This window comes from Leptopilina heterotoma, unplaced genomic scaffold (genome assembly GCF_015476425.1).
Source record: "Leptopilina heterotoma isolate Lh14 unplaced genomic scaffold, ASM1547642v1 Lhet_45, whole genome shotgun sequence".
Classification (NCBI taxonomy): Eukaryota; Metazoa; Arthropoda; class Insecta; order Hymenoptera; family Figitidae; genus Leptopilina; species Leptopilina heterotoma.
The window spans coordinates 567,121-589,427 of NW_025111086.1; the positions used below are offsets into that span (position 1 = coordinate 567,121).

Below are 22,307 nucleotides of genomic sequence, written 5' to 3' on the forward strand. Positions count from 1 at the left end.
AGGATAATTTTGAAAAATCAGCGAGACCTTGCCAGAAAGAACGTATTTGGAACAGTGTCAGAAGTGAAAAGGTCAAACTTGCTGTTGAAAATTATATATTATTATTATTATTATTATTATTATTATTATTATTATTTTCTCTTTTTCCCCAATACGCGCCAATGCACTTTGAGAATAAGAAAAAATTGCTACATTTTTTTTATTCAAAAAAAATATTATGTCAAATATTATATTTATTATAACAAAAATATTATATTTCGCTTTTTTAAATTAAAGCTGTTTACACGTTTAATTAAAATAATTAAAACAAAAAAATAAAATGATATTAATAAATAGTGGAAAAATCGTAATAATTTTAGTCAATAATAATAAATAATAATAATAATAACAAAACAAGCAATTCTCTGCATTCATTTGTTTGTTTTGAAAATTAATTTTTGTGGGTTATTGTCATTTTTTTTAACGTAAAAAAACCAAAAAAAAAATTCGTTTTATTCAATTCAAAAAATTGACAAAAATTCCATTCCATATTTTTTATTTTCCTGACTTTTTCCTAATTTTCATCAAAAATATTTACTTTTTTCTTATCCTGCTAATAAATTGAATTCCTGCAACGAATTTTATTGTTCATCAAAGAATTTAAAATATATTTTTTTATTTTTTTTTTTATTTTTATTTCAAGTATCAACGGGCTTACAAAATAAAAAACGCCCTTTCGTACAAAGTACTAATATATAAGAAAAGGAAAAAAAGAGAAAAAAATTACAATGAATAGTTAATTAATTATTTGATTACGCTGTGTAATATTTAAATAATAAGTTTAAATAATAAATAATAAATTTAAATAATAATATTAATAAAAAATAATTTAATTCTTGCGAAGAATTTTATAAAATTTTTTAAATAATTCATTTCTTTCGAATAATTTTATATGCAAATTCTATTTTAAATAATTGAATTGATGAAAATTTTTATTATTCATGAAAAGAATTGAATTCTTATGAAAATTTTTACAAACCATTTTTTAAATAATTGAATTTTGTTTGGAAATTTTATGAAAATAGTAGATATTGAAAATCATTGAGAATTGTGAAAAGTTTTTAAAGAGAATTAAATTTTACAAAGAATTCTATTAAAAAATTTGTCAATAATTGAATTTCTATGGGAAATTTTATTAAATTTTTTTGAAAATAATTCAATTCCTGAAAAACATTTTATTATTTATGAAAATAATTGAATTCTTGCGAACGATTTATTAGAATTTTTTTAAAATAATGAAATTTTCAAGAAGAAATTTATTACTTTTAAAAATAATTGAATTATTGCGATGAATATTGTTATTTATGAAAATAATTGAATTTTGAAAAGAATTTTATTAAAATACCTCAAAATAATTGAATTTTCGGGAGTAATTTTCTTATTTATCTTTAATAATTGAATTCTTTCGAAAAATTATTTGTGTAAATAAATGAATTTTTAAAAAAAATTTTATTAAAATTTAAAAAAATAATTGAATTATTTAAAAAAATTTTTTATTAAAATTGTATTTAAAACAATTAATTTCTTTCGAATAATTTTATTAAATTTTTGAAAATAATTATTCAATCCTCCCAAAAAATATTAAAAAACCATTTTTTTAAGTAATTAATATTCTCGAGGAACTGAAATTAAATTTTTATGAAATAATTACATTTTTTGAGCAATTTCTGTAAAATTGTATTAAAAATAATTGAAATTCTGCTATGAATTTTATTATTTATGAAAATAATTGAACAGTTGCTAGGAATTTTAATATAATTCTCAAAAATAATTGAATTACAGAGAAGAATTTTATTAATATTTGAAAATAATTGAATTGTGATGAATATTGTTATTTATGAAAATAATTGAATTTTGAAAAGAATTTTATTAAAATACCTCAAAATAATTGAATTTTCGGGAGTAATTTTCTTATTTATCTTTAATAATTGAATTCTTTCGAAAAATTATTTGTGTAAATAATTGAATTCTTAGAAAACATTTTATTGAAAAAAAAAAAATAATTTAATTATATTTCAAAAAAATTTAATTAAAATTGTATTTAAAATTTTAAAACAATTAATTTCTTTCGAACAATTTTATTAAATTTTTGAAAATAATTATTCAATCCTCCCAAAAAATATTAATAACCATTTTTTTAAGTAATTAATATTCTCGAGGAACTGAAATTAAATTTTTATGAAATAATTACATTTTTTGAGCAATTTCTGTAAAATTGTATTAAAAATAATTGAAATTCTGCTATGAATTTTATTATTTATGAAAATAATTGAATAGTTGCCAGGAATTTTATTATAATTCTCAAAAAATAATTGAATTACAGAGAAGAATTTTATTTTTTTTTTGAAAATAATTGAATTTTGGCAATTATCTGTAATTTCTTCAAAATTGAATTTTTTTTTTTTAGTGTTTTCAACAAAAATTTAAATTAGTAAATTTTTAAAATTGCTAATTTTATTTAAAAAAAGGTAGTAAGAAGTAAGTTAGTTGTATTTAATTTTAATTTTTATTGTATTATAATGAAAAAAAATTTATTTGATTCAAATAATGCCGTTTACTTGCACTTATTCTCAAATAAATATTTACTTTTGAATTAAATAATTTTTATTTAAGTTCATTAAATTGTATTTGATTCAAATGCTGAAATTTTTGATTTAAATAAAGTTTATTTGACTTAAATGAAATTCATGTAATTCAAGTTAATATTTATTTGACTCAAAGTAAAATTTATTTGGTTCAAGTAAATATTTATTTGAGAATAGACAATAATAACAACAAAATAATAATAATATAAATAATATAATTGGTTATTTTAATGAAATACATTTTTTTCAGTGCAATAATAAAAATAATAATTGTTATTATTATTACAACTACAATTTTATTATTATTTAATTATTATTATTATTAGCATTATTATAATTTTTTTATTACTTATAAAATATTATATTATATTATTTATTATTTTTTATTTATTATTATTATATTATTTTACCTTTTTATTATGATTATTATTGTTATTGTTGTTGTTATATTATTGTTTTATTTATTTTGTTTTATTTATTTTTATTTATTTTATTTTATTTATTTAAACTTGATTTAGAATATAAATTCAGCAGAGTTTTAATTTATCTAGTCTGTAGCTGGCAGAGAATTATGTAATGTAATTCTTTAAAGTGATTCTTAAAGCTTAAACTATATCGATGGTTGAGAGACACTATTCAATTGATTTAAAGGGAAGTGTTAATTTAATGAGAGAGAAACGAACAATCGTGTAAGCTTAATGTTGCGGCTAATAATAAATAGTTGCGTAAAATAAGATTAATTTTAATCAAGTTGCTAATTACTTATAAATATCTCATCGAAATAATACAATAATTTTTAATTAATTAACAATTTATTATTTTTCTTCATAATAAATTTGTAATAAATTTTATTTATTTATCATTTACAATAAATTATATAAAAATAAAAACTAGTAAATATAAACTCTAAAATAAAACTAGTAAATATAATCTCTAAAATGAAACTAGTGAATAATTAATTCATTATGACAATAAAAAACTAGTAAATAATTTATTAATAACGAATAAATTTAGTTCGAGTCCTGATAATTTATGGTCGAATCGAATATTTCTACATGGAACTTGCAGAAGAAATAAAGAAAAATATAATTAAAAATTTAAAATTGAAAATTAGATTTCATATTTTTTTAATCAATTATAGAAAATGAAAAGGAGAGAATGTAATTCAAATAATTGTTCGAGATGAAGAGATGGGAAATTTCTTATAATTGATTTGAATTAAATTTATAATTCAAATTATTCTAGCCATCCATCGGGAAATTTTCAATTTCCGTAGGATCACTTTTGATGTTCATGTTATTTCTCTCTTTCTCTCTCTCTCTCTCTTTTACCATAATATCAAAAAATACATTTCTCTCTCTATCTCTCTAAAATTGTATAGAATTGTTCATTATCTTTTAAAACTCGAAAAGCTCATTTCCTCTCTGAAGTGAATCAATATTTTCTCTATACGAGTATATTATTTTTTAATTTGACAAATTGAGAAAAAAAAAAAGAAACAGAAAAATACAAAACGGAAAAAAAATATTTGACAAATATTTTTAAAAAAATATAAAAACCGAATAAAGAAACAAAAAGTACTTGACAATAAAAACGAAAAATGATATAAATGACAACAATTTCCATAGACTATTTCGTCTGCGTTTATTTATTTATTTATTGAAACTGATAAATTCTTTTTATTTTTTCGTGATTTATTTTCCAAAACGAAAAAAATCGTGAAAATAGTGAAATTTTGTTATTCTTTTACTTTGACACGTCCGATAAAATTTATTACTATGAAAAATAAAATAAAAAAATAACAAAAATTATACTATATAAAATTTATGCTTCTAGTGATTGAAACTGTCTCATTAATTAAAAGTACCACTGATTAAAGTTTACCCTACAATTAAAATAATAATGAACGAAATTTACCAACAATTGAAGCGATGATTGGAATTTATCAAACGAAGTTTGAAGGAATTAATTTCACATTTCTTTGGAATTTAATTTAAGCTTGAATTGATTAATTAAGAAAATATTTTTATAATAAATAAATAAATAATTAATAAATTAGGAAATAATTAATAACTTAATAAGTAATAAATAAAATTACATATAGCTAAAAATTACAGAATAGAACACAATTTATTCATTAATTTATAATTATTAAAATGTAATTGCGTTAATTAGAATATTTTTACAGTTGATAAATTTACTAAATAAGCAATAAATTTATTTCTAATGAATGAAAATTAAATTTTTAATTGAAAATAATTAATTTTTAATTAAAAAATAATTTATAATTAAAGTATGATTTACAGTATTGAAAATCAATATTTACAATGAAGACTGAATTTATATTAAAAATATATTTTTCAACTAAAATACAATTTATATCCGAAATATAATATATTAAAATAGTAGGTGGTCACTTTTTCTAAAAAAATTTTCTAATCCTTTTTGTCTAAAAAAAAAAGCAATTTCTAATGAAATCTGTTTTCTAAAAAAGGTTTTTTCTTAACAAGTTTTGATTTCTAAAAAAGTTTTTCTAAAAAGTTATGATTTCTAATATTTATTTTTCTAAAATTTGTAAAATTCCATAATTTTGATAAAAGTTAGAAAATTGTTTAAAAAGTTAAGATTAAGAAATAGAAACTATTTTGCATATTTTCTGTTTCTCAATCAATTTTGTTTAAAAAATTTTTTTTTCTTTTTGAAAAAGGTAGAAAAAATTTTATAAAATTACTATTTCTTCTCACAATTTGTTAACAAAATTCTGTTCTTCTTTGAAAAAAAAAAAAATAAAAATTTGCATCATTTTTATACAATATTTTCGAAAATTAATTTATTTACAAAACATTTCTTTAAAAAATTTTAAATATCTTTAGAAAAAAAATTTCTATAATTTCTATTTGTGAATTACGATTTTTATCTAGATTATTTTTAAATTTTGTTAAAAAATTTGCCAAATTTCTATTTTTTATTTTAATTTTTAAATTTTTTTTAAAGAAATCTCAAGTACTTCTTTTAAAGAATTAAAAAATTTTCGTAAATTTTATTTTTTAATCATTCGTTATTTCAAAAATTGAATATTGTTAGAAAATTTCTTTTTTGAAAATTACCTTGATTTTAAAAAGAAATTTTTAGAAAATTACCTTTATCAGGAGGAAGAAAATTAGAAAATCACTTTCATTAAAAAAAAGTTTTTCAGAAATTCACCCTTATAAGAAAAAAAAAATATTTAGAAAATAAAAAATTAGAAAATTTGTTTTAGAAAAACTGTACTCCAACCAAAATAAATAAAATAAATTATTATAATAATAATATAATATAATATATAATAATAATATATTATTAAAATAAATAATATAAATTATTATAATAAATAAATAAATAAAATATAATTTACATTCAAAATATAATTTATAATTTAAATTTAATTCATAATTAAAATATTATTTACAATTAAAATTTAATTTATAAGTAAAATTTAATTTATAATTAAAATATAATTTATCCAGTTAAAAAGTACACAGAGCCTAAAATTGAATTTCTAATAAAAAAATTAATTTCCAATTCAAAATTTAATATTATTTTTTTCCATATATATAATCAACGAGATCGATCGGGTAATTACCATCAAATTAGTAGAACAATATAAACTGTTATAATTATTCAAAACCCGTTCTCTATTACAATATCTCTCTTGAGATTAATTTTTGTCTCAAGAGTAATGAGAAAATTCCGATATCACGAAAGGGCATATATTGATTAATTTTATAACAATGTATTAATTATCACAATAATAATAACAATAATAATGCAACCCTCCATACATATTGTCTCACTTCCACTTCTTCATCTCATGTCATCTTGAGATTTACTATCTTTCATCGACTATATATCTACTGTTAAGTATCATCATGTTTATGGACGAGGGAGAGGGGAGAGAGAGCTTTAAGTCTTATATATCTTTCGGAAGCACGTGCTTTTACTGAGGCTATTGACGTGTTTAATTTGCCATGCCTCATTCCCCAAAGAAAACTAGACCAAAAATTGCAACTTCCTTGTAATGAGTAGTTCGTGTAAAGTTGTATGTACCTTCACTAATATGTACACTGTTTATCTTTGTATTTTTTTAAGTTTTTTTTTTTTTTTAAAGTTTCTTCGTGGAAAAATTCTAAAGATTTTTTTTCTTGGTAATATTTTGTACTTTGGTATTTTTTATGGCCGAGTCGAGTAAATATTAGTGAAGGAAATAATAATTATGTGACTATAATGATAATATAATTTTAATTATATTTATTATTTATATATTTATATTTTTTATATTTTTAGTATTTTTTGTATTTTTTATATTTTTTTATTTTTTATATTTTTTTAATTTTTATATTTTTTTAATATTTTTTATATTTTTTATATTTTTTATATTTTTTTATTTTTTATATTTTTTATATTTTTTTAATTTTTATTTTTTTTATATTTTTTATATTTTTAATATTTTTTATATTTTTATATATTTTTTAATATTTTTTTTAATTTAATAATTATACTTTGATTCCTAAACGTTTTTTTAACTAAATTTTTTATATTTTATATATTTTTTATATTTTTATATATTTTTTAATATTTTTTAATATTTTTTAATATTTTTTTAAACATAATAATTATACTTTGATTCCTAAACGCTTTTTTAACTAAATAATCACTAATTAATCAAAATTAATCAAAAACGAAAATTAATAAAGCGATAATTATTAATTATTAGTAAAATGTAAATTAATGAAATGAAAATAAAAATCAAAGTAATAAAAAAAGGTATAAATAATAAGAATTTTAATATTTAATTCATTAATTATTATTAATGAATTAAATATTAAAATTCTTATCATTACTTTTCATTGTCATTACTAATTTTTGTTTTGTTTAAAGTTCACATAAAAAAATTTTAACGAAAATTAATAAATAAAAGTTGATGGCAATTATTTTTCGTTATAATTATTAATTTTCATTCTGTAAATATTTTTAATCAAAAAAAACTAATAAAATGAAGTTAGTGTTGTTTTATTCCAATGTTTTGTTTTAAAATTCGAATTTTTATGTCAAAAGTTTGACAGTTAATTTGTAAATGTTTGTAAATAATAAAATAAGTGGGGGTTTTTTTTTAATAATATTATTCAAAGTTTCTAAAAAAATAATTGAATTTTGGAAAAATTGCGGTTCAAATTTTTCATAAAAAATTTTTCCAATGATTTAAAATTGAAAGTATTTGGAAATTTTAAGCAAATAAAGAACAATAAGTATTTATTTAAATATTTATTTTACAAAAATGATTGAAATTTGAAAGATTTAATTTGGAAATTCTGAAAAAAATTAGGTTTTTGAAAAAGAGTAATTAACATTTTTAAAGATATAGGTACTTGAATTCTCAAAAATAATTAAAAAAAATAATTGAAACAATTGAAAATTTTGTAAAATTTTGCATTTTAAATAATTTTTTTTATCTTTAAAAATTATCTATAAATAATAATTAAATATAATTGTATTTTTGAAAATATATTATTTTATAAATTTACAAAAAATATTCTATTTAAAATTTAAATAATTCAATTCTCGTGGTTGAATTTTGATAGGAATTGATTAAAAAAAAATTACAGTTATAATTTTAGAAAATAATTGAATATATTAAATGTCAGAACAGAAACTTTATGAATTAATTAGATTTTAAAAAGTTTTTAAATGAAATTCCTTGAAAATTTAAGGAAAGCAAAAGTATAACAATATTAAAATTTATATTTTAAAAAATTATTAATTACATTATTGTTCTTTAAAAATTCTTTAAAGTTTTTCAATAATTTTATTCAAAAATTCTAAAAAAAATAATTGAATTTTGGAAAAATTACAGATGCAACTTTTAGAAATAATTCAATTTCATAAAGTATTTTTATTGAAATTATTTGAAATTTTAATTTCTGTGGAAAAATTTTTTTAAAAATAATTGTATTTCCGAAAATAATTTTAAAACATTGAAACAATTGAATATTTTGTCAAATTTCATCGGAATTATATTTTAATAAATTTCATTTGTTTACTTTTAAAAACTATTTTGAAATATAATCGTATTTTTGAAGAATTCTAATTGAAAATTTAGAAAATAATTGAATTTTAAAAGAATTTAGAAGAAACTTATTACCAGGTGTAAAAACTTATTATTTAATAAAAAAATATTCAAGTTGCTGTTATTTATAAATAATAATTAATGAAACAAATATTAAATATTGAAAAAATTATTGAGAGAAAAATTAATTAATAAAAGATAATGAACAAAAATTAAAAGCAGATAATGTTGAAACGAAAATTTATTAATAATAATAAATGAAACAAATACTAAAAGTTGAAAAATTAATTAAACGAAATTTAACAAAACAAAAATTCATTAATAAAAGATAATGAACGAAAATTAATTAACAAAGGATAACGAATCAAAATTAAAAGTAGATAATAATAAAATGAAAATTTATAAATATAATATAATGAATGAAACAAATACTGAAAAATGAAAAATTACTGAAAAATTAATGAAAAATTATAAATAAGTAAAAAATAAAAAAAGTACTCAATAAATATTCAATAAAAATTTCGAAACAAAAAGATTTAGAGAAGAAGTGGTAAAAAAAAAGAAAATAAATCAATTCAAATACAGGAGAAATTATTTAAACGAAACGTGAGGATCGCCTCTATAATTCGACACTCGTTGAATTTTGTAAACACAATTAACACACAAATTTTCCAGCAAAATCTAATTCACATGCTCATTTGGAAAATTTAAACATTAATTTCAAGTGATTTTCAACTAACTTGTACTTCCGAAATCGAAATATCGATTCTCCTTCTAACGCATATAATTATGGACATTGAAAATTTCCGAAAGAAAATAAACATTTCCTTTGTGTATAATATACTGATAATTATCTCTCGAATTATCTTCAAAAGTTCGCAAAGAAAATTTTTTCTAAAAAGCAATAAAAAAAGTCATTTCAAGAATTCTAATTTTTCTTTTTATAATTTATTTACTATTTTGTAATTTTACTATTTTGTAATTTTTTTATTTTTATTTTTTTATCTAAAAATAATATATTGCAAAATATTCTTTTTAGTCATTTAACAATGTATTCAGTTTGTGATAATTAACATTTTTTATATGTGGTTAGGAAGAATTAACATATACTTCAAAAATATACAAAATTCCCCTAGGAATGAGAGGGGGGGGGGTTTATGTCGACATGCTTCGTTCTCGCAAAATATGTAAATCTTTCTCGTTCATAGGAAGAAGAAATAAAACTTTTATTATACATATACTGAAACTTTATATCATAATTAGAGGATTCTTCCTGCTTTTGAAAATAATAAAAAAAGAAAGAAACAGAAAAAATGGAAAAAAGGAGAAAAAAAGAAAAAGAATTACAAACTAATGAAGTATTAAAACATCAATCTCGGAAATTGATATTTATCCAGGTTCTTAATAAAAATTATTAACTCTAATATCTTTCTCTCATTTTTTTAAAAAACTTTTAAAATTTTTTAATTTTTTTTTGTATGTATTTTTTTCCTCTGTTAATTTTCATTTTATGACAATTACTTTACAACCAGTATTATATCAAAATAATAATAAAAATGAAACTAAAACTGAAACTATTACCACTGACAATAAAACTATTATTATTAGTGTAAAATGCAGGGAGAATTGTTTTTGGAATTGACAACAATTGTAATTATTTTATTACTGTTAATGATAATAACTATTATTTCATAGCTATTAATAATTATTATTTTGTTACTATAAATAATTGTAACTAATATTTTGTCATTGTAAATAATAACTACTATTTTATTACTTATTCGTTAATATTAAGTTATTAAATTGCTAATTGATAATAACTATTTATTTTGTCACTATAAATAATTACTAGTAATAATTCGGCTAACTTCTTACTTCCTTTTTTAAAATAAAATTAAAAAAAAATTAAAAAATTAAAAAATTCTATTATTTTAAAAATAATAGAATTTAAAAATTTTCTAATTTAAATTTTTATTGTAAACACGAAAAAAATTGTGAAATTTTGGAGAAATTACAAATAATTGCAGAAATTCAATTTTATTTTTAAAAAAGATAAAATTCTTCTTATAAAATTCAACTATGTTCAAAATTTGAAAAAATTTCTCGTAAAAATCCCAATTATCTTTATAAATAAGAAAATTCTTCTCCAAAGTTCAATTATTTTCATAAATGTCAAAATAGTTCTTGTCCTAATTTCAATTATTTTCAAAAATAAAATGCATTTTTCTAATTTCAATTATTTTCAATATCTACTATTTTATTAAAATTTTCCAAAAAGAATTCAATTATTTAAAAATTTTTTTTAAAAAATTGTATGTAAACATTTAATTATTTTATAAATAATAAAAATTATTCAATTATTTTCATAAAAAATAATTTAAAATTTATTAGAAATAATCTAATTCTTTCAAAGAATTCTATTAACATTTTTAAAAATAATTTAATTATTTTGAAGAATTTATTTAAATTTTTTATAATAATGGAGTTTTTTAATAATTTATATTGGAAATTTTGAAAGTATAATTGAATTTTGTGAAGAATTTTTTTCATGTTTACAAAATAAATCCTGATGTTTCTAGTTAATATAATTATATAATTAAAAAATTTGAAGATTGACATTTATTAAATTGAAATAATTGATTTCTTGCGAAGAATTTTACAATTTATAAAAATATTTTAGTTTTAAGTTTTTTTTATAAGTTTAAGTTATTTTTTAAGTTTTTTAAATAATCATGTTTAATTAATAATTGTAATCAATTATTTCATTATTACATTTTTTTTTTGGAAATTATTGATAGAAAATTAAATTATTTTAAGTTACTATATTACAGTTTTCGTAGGTAAATAATTCAATTATTTTAAAAGAATTTCTTGAAAATAATAAACTTTTTTTTTTAAATTTTAATTTGAAAATTTTAAAAATAATTTAAATTTGCAAAAAAATTTTATCAAAACTTTTGAGAATAATTGAATTTTTTAGAAAAATTTTACTACCGTTTTATTATTTGTATTGAATGTATAATTGAATTCCTGAGAAGAATGTTATTATTTATAAAAATAATTGAATTCTTTCGGAGAATGCGTTATCAAAAGTTTAAAAAATAATTGAAATTCTTTCGAAAAATCGTATTAAAAAATTGTTTTGAAAATAATTGAGTTCCTAAGAAAAATTTATAAAAATAATTGAATTCTTTCAAAGAATGTTATTATTTAAGAGAATAATTGAATTCTTGCGAAACATTTTATCAAAATTTTAGGAAATAATTGGATTTTTTCGAAATAGTTTTCGAAGTTTTCGAGTTTTTTAAAAACTTTTAAAAATAATTGAATCCTTTCGTGAAATTTTATAAAAATTGTTTTGAAAATAATATTGTTTCTTCTGCGAAGAATTTTACTATTTATAAAAATAATTTAATTCTTCTAAAGAACATGTTTTTGTTTATGAAAATAATTGAATTCTTTAATTTGCAAAATAAAAATAAAATAATTCTATAGAATACAGCATTTTGTCGAGTTAAATTTGCTCGTAATAATAATATAACAATTGATATTAATAAAAATAATAAAAATAATAATAACTAATAATAATAAAAATAGTAACAATAATTAATAATAAAAATATTAAATAACAATAACAACATTTAACAATAATAATTAATAATTTTAATAATAATATAAATAGTTATTATTACTAATAATTAATAATAATAAATAATAATGAAAATTGTATTAATAATAATAATAATGATTAGTAATAAATAGTAAATAATAATTATGAAAATAAAATTTTATAAAATAGTAAAACGTAGTAGATTGAAAGTAGGCAAGAAAATAAAAAAATCAACCAAGTATCAGATTCTAATCGAAGGAATATTGTTTATTATCTATTTTTACTCGAGTGAAGAATTGTGCCGCCCACTTAGGCACTCATACACTTAATAAATAAAAAAATATATATAGGTACATACTCTGGGAGGAAAATTGAGAATTTCTGTTCTATAAGTGAAATATCAAGTTTCATAGATGTGCGCTTGCAATTTTCCTCTTTTCTTTTTATATATACATTCTCATTATAAATGAAAATGTATTATACTTTTTTTTTATATACATCCGAGTTGTATATTGCAATTTGCTATTAAAATATAAAATCACTTTACAATAATTGTTTCTTTTCTTCTTTTTTTCTTTTTCTTTTCTTTTCATTTTTTTTACGAGAGACGAATGCGCGCGAGCTTTTATCGTTAGAGAGTCTTAAAGATCCTTAGTAATGATCGTCACGGATTGTCGGCTAAGAAAAGCTCAAGTGGCAAAGCAACACAGCAAAGTATATTTCGGATGGGAGATTTTCACCAGTGCCAAACGTCGGACACGCTCCCGACGTTTCAACATTTAGACCAGCGAAAAATTTTCAGCCCAGGGACGAATCTACTCAAAACACTGTGTTTTATGCATAAATATTTGTTTATTTTGTCGAAAAATCGGATAAATTTAATTTATTTTCAGGAAAAAGAAAATTTTAATTCAGGAAATAATAACTTTCCGGGAAAAAAAAATTTTAATTCAGGAAATAATATAACTTTCCAGAAAAAAGAATTGAGAAATAATTAATCTACTCAAAACACTGTCATTATACATATATATTTGTTTATTTTGTCTAAAAATCGGATAAATTTAATTTATTGCAGAAAAAAAATTTTTAATTCAGGAAATAATAATTTTCCAGGAAAAAAAATAATTGAGAAATAATTTTGTTTCGAGGAAAAGTGATTAGAATTTATTTAAATTTATTTATTTTTTTTTATTTTTATTCTACTTTATTTTACACAATAATTTTTTTTAGTAATTATTATGTCAGCAGAAAATAAATAATTAATATTTACGTAAATTAGTAGAGAAAAGAAGTTTATTGAGAGTATAAGATTGAAGAAAATTTTCTCTGAAAGTGTTAAAAGTTTTTTACAGAATAAAAAGTTTGAGATAAGTAGTTTTATTTTTTACTAGGTAATTAATAAGGGAGTGGGGGTAATACTTAATTTCAAAAAACTTAAAACGAGTTATAAAATATATATTCATTCACTGAAGAAGCAAAAAAAAAGAAAAAGAAAAATCTAACTCAAATTTCTTTTTCAAAGTGAAATATATTTAAACTGTAATTTAAGAATGTTCAACGCACACAGGAGAACCTTTTTTTTATGATCATATTTCAAACGCATTTTATTCCTTATTTCGAAACTTTTTCATTTTTCACTGTCACTAGCTGTTAATAAAAAAAATAATAAAAGAAAGAAAGAAATTACAATTTTTTTTTTATTTCAAATATGAGAAATTCTTTCTTTTCATATAAAGAAAAAAAAATTCATTATCAAATTGAAAATAAAATTTTTGAAATTTAAAAGAAAATCAAATGCAGAAAAAAGGTAGAAAAAAAGGAAGAAAGAAGGAAAAGAAGGAAAAAAAGTATAACGATAAGAAAATAAAGAAGAAAAGGAAAAAAGAAAAAAAATTGAAAGAAAGAATGAAAATAAGATAAAGAAAAAAAGAAGGAAATAAAGAACAAAAATAAATAAAGAAAAAAAGTAGAAAGAAAGAAGGAGAGAAGAAAAAGAAGAAAAAGAAGAAAAAGAAGAAAAAGAAGAAAAAAAGAAATAAAAGAAATAAAAGAAGAAAATAAAGAAGGAACGACAGAAAAAAAGAAGGAAATGAAGAGTTAAAAGAAGGAAAAAGGAGATAAAAGACGAAAAAATAAGCAAATAAATAAATAAAGAAAAGAAAGATAGAATGAAAAAATGAAAATAAAAAATAGAAAGAAAAAAAGAAGGATAAAAGAAAAAAATAAGAAAAGAAATATAAGAAGATAAAGAAGAAAGAATGGAAGAAAGATTAAAATTAAAAGAATAAAAACAAGATGAAAAAAGAAGGAAAAAAAGAAAGAAATAAAAAAAGAAAAAAAGGGGAAAAATAAAGAAAAAAAGAGAAATAAAATATGTAAAAAAGAAGGAAAAGTAGGAATTTAAGAAAGAAAAGAAGGAAAAGAGTAAAAAAAGACAAAAGAATATTCAGAAGAGTGGAAAGAAAAAAAGAAAGAAGCAAAGAAAAAGAGGAAATAAACAATGAAGAAACATAAATAAAAAATAAAAATATAAAGGAGAAAATAAAGAAAAAATGAAAGATAGAAGAAAAGTAGGAAATAAAGAAAAAATGGAAAATAGAAAAAAGTAGGAAATGAAGAAAAAATGGAAGAAAGAAGGAAAAGTAGTAATAAAAGAAAGAAAAGAAGAAAAAAGAAGGAAAAGAGAAAAAAATATTGAAAAGAAAGGAAAGTAGAAAAGAAAGAATCAAAAAAACGAAGGAAATAAAGAATGAAAAGATATAAATAAAAAAATAAAATAAGGAAAAGAATAAAATAATGAAGGAAAAGTAGTAAAAAAAAGAAAAAATAGGGAAAAGAATATTGAAAACAAAAGTAAAGAAGAAAGGAAAGATAGAAGGAAACGATTGACATAAATAAAAAAAGACAAAAATAAAAAAAATAATCTAAAAAATAAAGAAAAAAAGAAAGGAAATGTGGAAAAAAGGAAGAAAAGTAGAGAAAAAAAGAAAAGAAAAAAGAAGAATTTAAGAAAGGAAAAGAGGAAAAGAAGAAAATAGAAAGAAAGGAAGAAAAAAAAGATGAAAAGAAAAAGAAGAAAATATCGAAAGAAAGAAAGATAAAAAGGAAAGAAATAATGAAAGAGAGAATAAAAGAATAAGAACAAAGTGAAAAAAGAAGGAAATAAAGAAAGAAATAAAAAAAGAAAATAAGGGAAAAAATAAAAAAAAGAAGGATAAAAGAGAAAGAAAATATTGAAGAGAAAAGGAAAAGTAGAAAAAGAGAAAAAATATTGAAAAAAAAGGAAAGTAGAAAAGAAAGAAACAAGGAAACGAAGGAAATATAGAATGAAAAGATATAAAGAAAAAAATAAAATAAAGAAAAAAATGCAAAAAGAAGGAAAAGTAGGAATTTAAGAATGAAAAGAAGGAAAAGAGTAAAAAAAGATAAAAGAATATTCAAAAAAGTGGATAGAGAAAAAGAAAGAAGCAAAGAAAAAGAGGAAATAAAAAAAAAAGAGGAAAAATAAAAAAGAGGAATAATAAACAATGAAGAAACAGAAATAAAAAATGAAATTAAGGGAGAAAATAAAGAAAGAATGGAAGATAGAAAAAGAAAAAATAGGGGAAAGAATATTGAAAACAAAAGATAAAAAGGAAAGAAAGAAAGAAAGAAAGGAAGAAAGAAAGAAATGTCACAAATAATAAAAAGACAAAAATAAAAAAAAATAAGCTAGAAATTAAAGAAAATATTAAAAGAAATGTGGAAGAAAGAAAAAAAAAATTTACATAGGTAAATAAATACAGAAGTAAATGAATAAATAGGTAAATAGATAATTAAGTAAACAAATAAGTAGGTAAATAAATACAGAAGTAATTAAATAAATAGGTAAGTAAATACATAAGTAAATAAATATATAGGTAAATAATTAAATAGTAAAATAAATATGGAAGTAAATAATTAAATAGGTAAATAAAAATAAAAACAATTATTGAAAACAAAAGGAAAGAAGAAAAGAATGAAAGACAGAAACGAATGGCATAAATAATAAAAAGACAAAAATAAAAAAATAAGCTAAAAATAAAGAAAAAATTAAAAGAAATGTGGAAAAAAGAAAGTAAAGTAGTGAAAAAAGGAAAAGAAGAAAAAAGAAAGAAAGAAAGGCAAAAAGAAAAGAAGGAAAAGGAAAAGAAGAAAAAAGAAAGAAAAGAAGAAAAAAGGAAGGAAAAGAGAAGAAAATATCGAAAGAAAAAAAGATAAAAGGAAAGAAATTACGAAAGAAGGAAAAAAGAAAAAAAAGAAATAATGAAAGAGAGATTATAAGAAGAACATTTCCCTAAAGATAAATATTTAAAAACTAATCTTCTTAAAATATTATCCTCCAATAAAAATTTGTACTCTCCAATTGAAAAACAGTTTGCGAACCAAAAAAAAAAAAAAAAACAAAAAAAAAACAAATGTTATCTTAATTTATTTCACACGAAAGCAAGAAGTGTCGCTCTTACGATCGACTTTCTTTGTTTTTTCTTCTTCTTTTTCTTCTAGAAAAAAAGAAGAAAAGACAATGAAAAGAGAAAATGGACAAGAAGGGGAAAAAAAACTGTGGCATCTTTAAATTGGTGCATCGAGGAAGCAATAGCAAAAGTCTCAGTTTCTTTTTGCAATTCAAGAGTATTTGCCTTGCTCTATATCTTTCTGTATCCCCCGGAGGCTGACAGAAATTCCCGCTTTAATTAGATTTTCATCAAGATAAGCGTATTGGGATTATTGGAAAATCTCAAGATTCGTTGCACGGAAAAATTAATTGGTCTTATCGTTCACACATCCACCACAATAATAATTTACGTCATATTCGCTATTACATTTGATTTATCATTTCAGTTCAGTCTTTATTTTTAAAGTCTTCTTCAAGGCCGAATATATTCAGAAGTAAAAAGTATAATTTTTTATTTATAAGATAAATTATTAATTTTACTTTTTTACTTTAATTCTTTTTTTATTTATATTTTATAATTATAATTACATTAATATCTAGCGTTAAATCGTAAGTAATAATATTATGTTAATGACAGTATTTAATTAATAAAAAATACTAAATTAACAATAATTTTGAAATAATAATAATGAATTAATAATATTATTGAATTAATAATTATATTAAACTAATAATAATATTGAATTAATAATATTAAATTAATAATTATATTAAACTAATAATAACATTGAATTAATAACTATATTAAATTAATAATAATATTAAACTAATAATAATATTATTATTGCTACTATTTTTTTATTTTTATTGTTGCAATTATTTACTATTTTATTGCTATCGTAATTATTTATTATTATTGTTGTAATTAGTTTTTTTTCGCTTTAATTGTTAATCGTTTTTAATTTAATTCCACTTAAACGGAATGAATTAAAATTTTTCTTTTGAAATTTAGTCTGAAATTTTGACCCTAAAACCATTGTTTTGTAACTATTTTCTATGTAATTATCATACAAAGAGAGAGGGAGAGACTCTTGTGTTAATCTCGAAAATCTCATGTGTAAATCATACTTCGAAGATTAATTCAGTCAAATAAGGATTACACTCTAAAATTAATGAGAACTTTCATTAGCCACAAAATTATTTATAGTTTCAGTTACAAAATTAGATTTTAGGGCTTTTTGTTATTAAAAATTATAAACTGGAATATTATTTATTATTATTAATTAATTAATTAATTAATTAATTAATTAATTAATTAATTAATTAATTAATTAATTTTAATATTTTTCTCAACTTAATACTGTTAGTTACAATTTCACATTATTAATTATTATTTTGTTATAAAAATGACTAAATTAAAGAAAAAAAAAATAATAGCATTTAAGCAAAATATTTACTTTACAAAAAAATTGGAATAAATTTTCTATTATTGATCTTTAAAAAAAAAAATAAACAATAATAAAATTATACTTTGCGAATTTAAACTTTTCTGAATATATAATTTTAATTGGAAGAACAAAAAGCACTAATTTCCTTTTGTTTCACAGAATTTTGTCTAATTAATGAAAAAAAAAAAAAAAAAAAAAAATGAAGACGAAAAAAGAAGAAAAGAAAACTTTAGAGAATTATTAATTTCAAACTGCTCGCACATATAATAATAAAGCAAATCTACCGCTATGAATCTAAGGATAACATTAAATTAGCAAGAAAGTATGTTTTTAAATTAAAAATTATTTGCTCATTATAACTCAGAATAGAGTGCTAAGCGCGCACGGTTGAATGAATAAATATGGAACTAAACAAAAAAGTAGGTAAATTGATAAGGAAATAAAAAAGGAGGGGAAAAAATAAAGAAGTAAATAATTAATAGGTAAATAAATAAATAGTTAAATTTATAAACAAGTAGGTAAATAAATTTAGAGGAAAATAAATACATAAGTAAATAAATAAATAATTAAATAGGTAAACAAATACAAACAGAAGTAAATAAATAAATAAACATGTAACGTATGTACATTTAGAAGTAAACAAATACAGAAGAAAATAAATCAATAGGTAAATAAATATTAAATTAACTAAATAAATAGGTAAATAAATTTATAGTCAAATAAATACAGAAGTAAATAAATAAATAAATAGGTAAATAAATACTAACAGAAGTAAATAAGCAAATACGTATGTATATATAGAAGTAAATAAATACAGAAGAAAAAAATAGGTAAATAAATACACAAGTAATTAAATAAATAGGTAAATAAATACAGAAGTAAAAAAATGAATAAATATAGAATTAAACAAAAAGTAAGTAAATAGATAAGCAAATAAAAAAGGAAGGTAAAAAAAATAAAGAAGTAAATGATTAATAGGTAAATAAATAAATAGTTAAATTTATAAACAAGTAGGTAAATAAATTTAGAGACAAGAAATGCAGAAGTAAATAAATAAATAGGTAAATAAATACTAAAGTATCTAAATAAGTAGGTAAATAAATACTAAAGTATCTAAATAAGTAGGTAAATAAATACTGAAGTAAATAAATAAATATGTAAATAAATAGTAAAATAAATAAACAAGTAACAATTGCAGGAGTAAATAAATTCAGGTAACTAAATACAAAAGTAAACAAATTAATAAATAGATAAAGAAATGTATAAATAATTAGGTAAATAAAGTAAAAAAATAAACAATCAATAAATAGAAAGTTAGAAAATAACAAATAAATAAAAGAAATATAAGTAAATAAATGAATAGGTAAATAAATAAATAAGCTGGTGAAAAATAAAAGTAAATAATTAATAGGTAAATTAATACCAACAGAAGTATAAATAAATAAGTGCAATGAATAAAACTTTGAGGTTAACGATCACTCCGAGTCAAAATAGTAAATAAATAAATAATTAATAGTTGAATAAATAAACAAGTAGGTAAGTAAATACAGAAGAAAATAAATACATAGGTATATAAATATAGAAGTAAATAAATAAATAGATAAATAGATAATTAAGTAAATACAGAAGTAAATAAATAAATAGGTAAATAGATAATTAAGTAAACAGATAAGTAGGTAAATAAATACAGAAGTAAATAAATAAATAGGTAAATAGATAATTAAGTAAACAAATAAGTAGGTAAATAAATACAGAAGTAAATAAATGAATAGGTAAATAGATAATTAAGTAAACATTTAAGGAGGTAAATAAATACAGAAGTAACTAAACAAATAGGTAAATAAATACTGAAGAAAATAAACAGGTAAATAATTAAATAGGTAAATATATAAATATGTAAATAGACAATTAAGTAAACAAATAAGTAGGTAAATAAATACAGAAGTAACTAAATAAATAGGTAAAAAACTACATAAGTAAATAAATAAATAGGTAAATAATTAAACAGGTAAATAAAATTAGAGGTAAATAATTAAATAGGTAAATGTATAAATATGTAAATAGACAATTAAGTAAACAAATAAATAGGTAAATAAATACAGAAGTAACTAAATAAATAGGTAAAAAACTACATAAGTAAATAAATAAATAGGTAAATAATTAAACAGGTAAATAATTAAATAGGTAAATAAATACAGATGTAAATAAATAGGTAAATAAAAATAAAAAAATATGTTTCTCAAAAATAATATAAAAATCACTTATAAATATAATTGAAAACTAAAAGAAAAAATCTTTTATATATACAGACTACACATTTAAGAGTCGAGAGAGTAAAACTTGTTATATAGATATTACTGGCCAGATTCCAAGTTTATCGAACATTTAAAATATACGTCTATATACATATACACACCGTGACACCTGTTGGTGTGCGTGTGCGCACAAATGCAATTCCTTTAAAATTGACGTTACACTGTTTTGTACTTTACGCTCGCTCTCACTCTCTCTCTCTCTCTCTCTCTCTCTCTCTCTCTCTCTCGGGACAATTTAATTACTCCATCCGCAAAGGTTCATATGCCTCGAAGAAAATCATCCACTTTAATATATATATATGTACACACGTGTGCCCACATAGACATACTTCCGGTCAATAAATTGCCCTCCGGGCACCAATATTAGCCATCGGAAAATATTTATCTAAAATTTGACAATAACGCGCGAGTTTATATATTGGTTCTTGAGTTCATGTTCTGTTACACAGACACATAGACTATACATATATATATGTCTATATAATAACAGTGCGTAAACAAACTTTCGAGTGCTGTTGCATTAAGCACGCTTTGAGTGCGAACAAAATTTACCACACTGTTGACATTTCAAATTTACCCGAGTGTATATATATATATATATATATATATATATTTTTTTTTTTCCTCTACTATATATATATTTCCCCCCTCTACATTTCTTTCCCCCCTCCCCCTCTATATATAGTAGAGGGGGAAAATATACTATACAATATATAGAAATGATACCCGAGTTCTTTTTTTATGTTCCCCCCCTTCCCAAACTCCATTTTTATCAAACGACTAACTGGAAAATATAACGAAAAAAAAAAAATACGAAAAACATTTTATTTATACGACACGGATTTAAAAGCTTTATATATCTTTTTTCCGCTCAAGAAAATTGCTTTTGTACATTAAAAATTCTTCGATGAAACATATAATAATATTTCTTCTCTCTGTATTATACATAATATATAAAGAAAAGAAAACTTTTAAACATTCTCGATTTTTAATGAGAAAACTTTCGATGAAATATTTAATTTTACATTCTATAAGTTTTGGATAATTACTTTCCTTTTTCCTATTGTGGGAGTTTTCAATTTTTATTTTTTTTTACTATATTATTATTATTATTGATCGAATTTATCTTCACCAAATTAATATTTTTTTAGTTTGATTATATTTGTATGAAAATAATTAATAAAATTAACTAATTATTTAATTCCATACAAAATTGTTATCTTTTGTATTTGATCTTTTCTCGCAAAATATTTATTCAAAAGGATAAAAATTAAATATTCATAAAAAATAATTGGTTTAATAATAGAAAAAAATAATAATAATAAATAATAATATTAAATGATTCGTTTTAACAATCGTTTGACATTTTTATTTTTCTCATTCTAGATGAAGAATAGAAACATATTCTATATATGTATGACATGATTTATAACAAAGTCAAACAGAAAAAAAAAATCCTTTTTCATCCTTTGCGGTCTCGTAATTCTTGTTCCTTTGATAAACATGAACCCAAGGAAATTTACTTTATAATACAGGAGAAACTTAATTCTTTTTTCATTTCTTTTGATCCTGGTGAACTTAATTAAACCGAGAGTTTTTCATGCATTTTGAATAAGTTTTTGAAAACTTTCTCATAAGTTTCCTTAATAATTCTCATGCGGGAAGGTTCTTTCTCTATTTCTCCATCTCCTCATTTTTTTTTTTTTTTTTTTGCCTTCTATATTCTCCCAGTGATATTTCAAATATTATATAAAAATTTTTTCGTCAGTCTTTTCAAAAAAAGGGAAGATGGA

The 22,307-nt window shown here is 19.4% G+C and overlaps 1 protein-coding gene across 4 annotated transcripts in view; it reads left to right on the forward strand.

The window, feature by feature from the left end:
* LOC122507092 overlaps nucleotides 1–22,307 on the forward strand; it is a 210,791-nt gene that overhangs the window by 24,635 nt on the left and 163,849 nt on the right. The window lies entirely within an intron of this gene.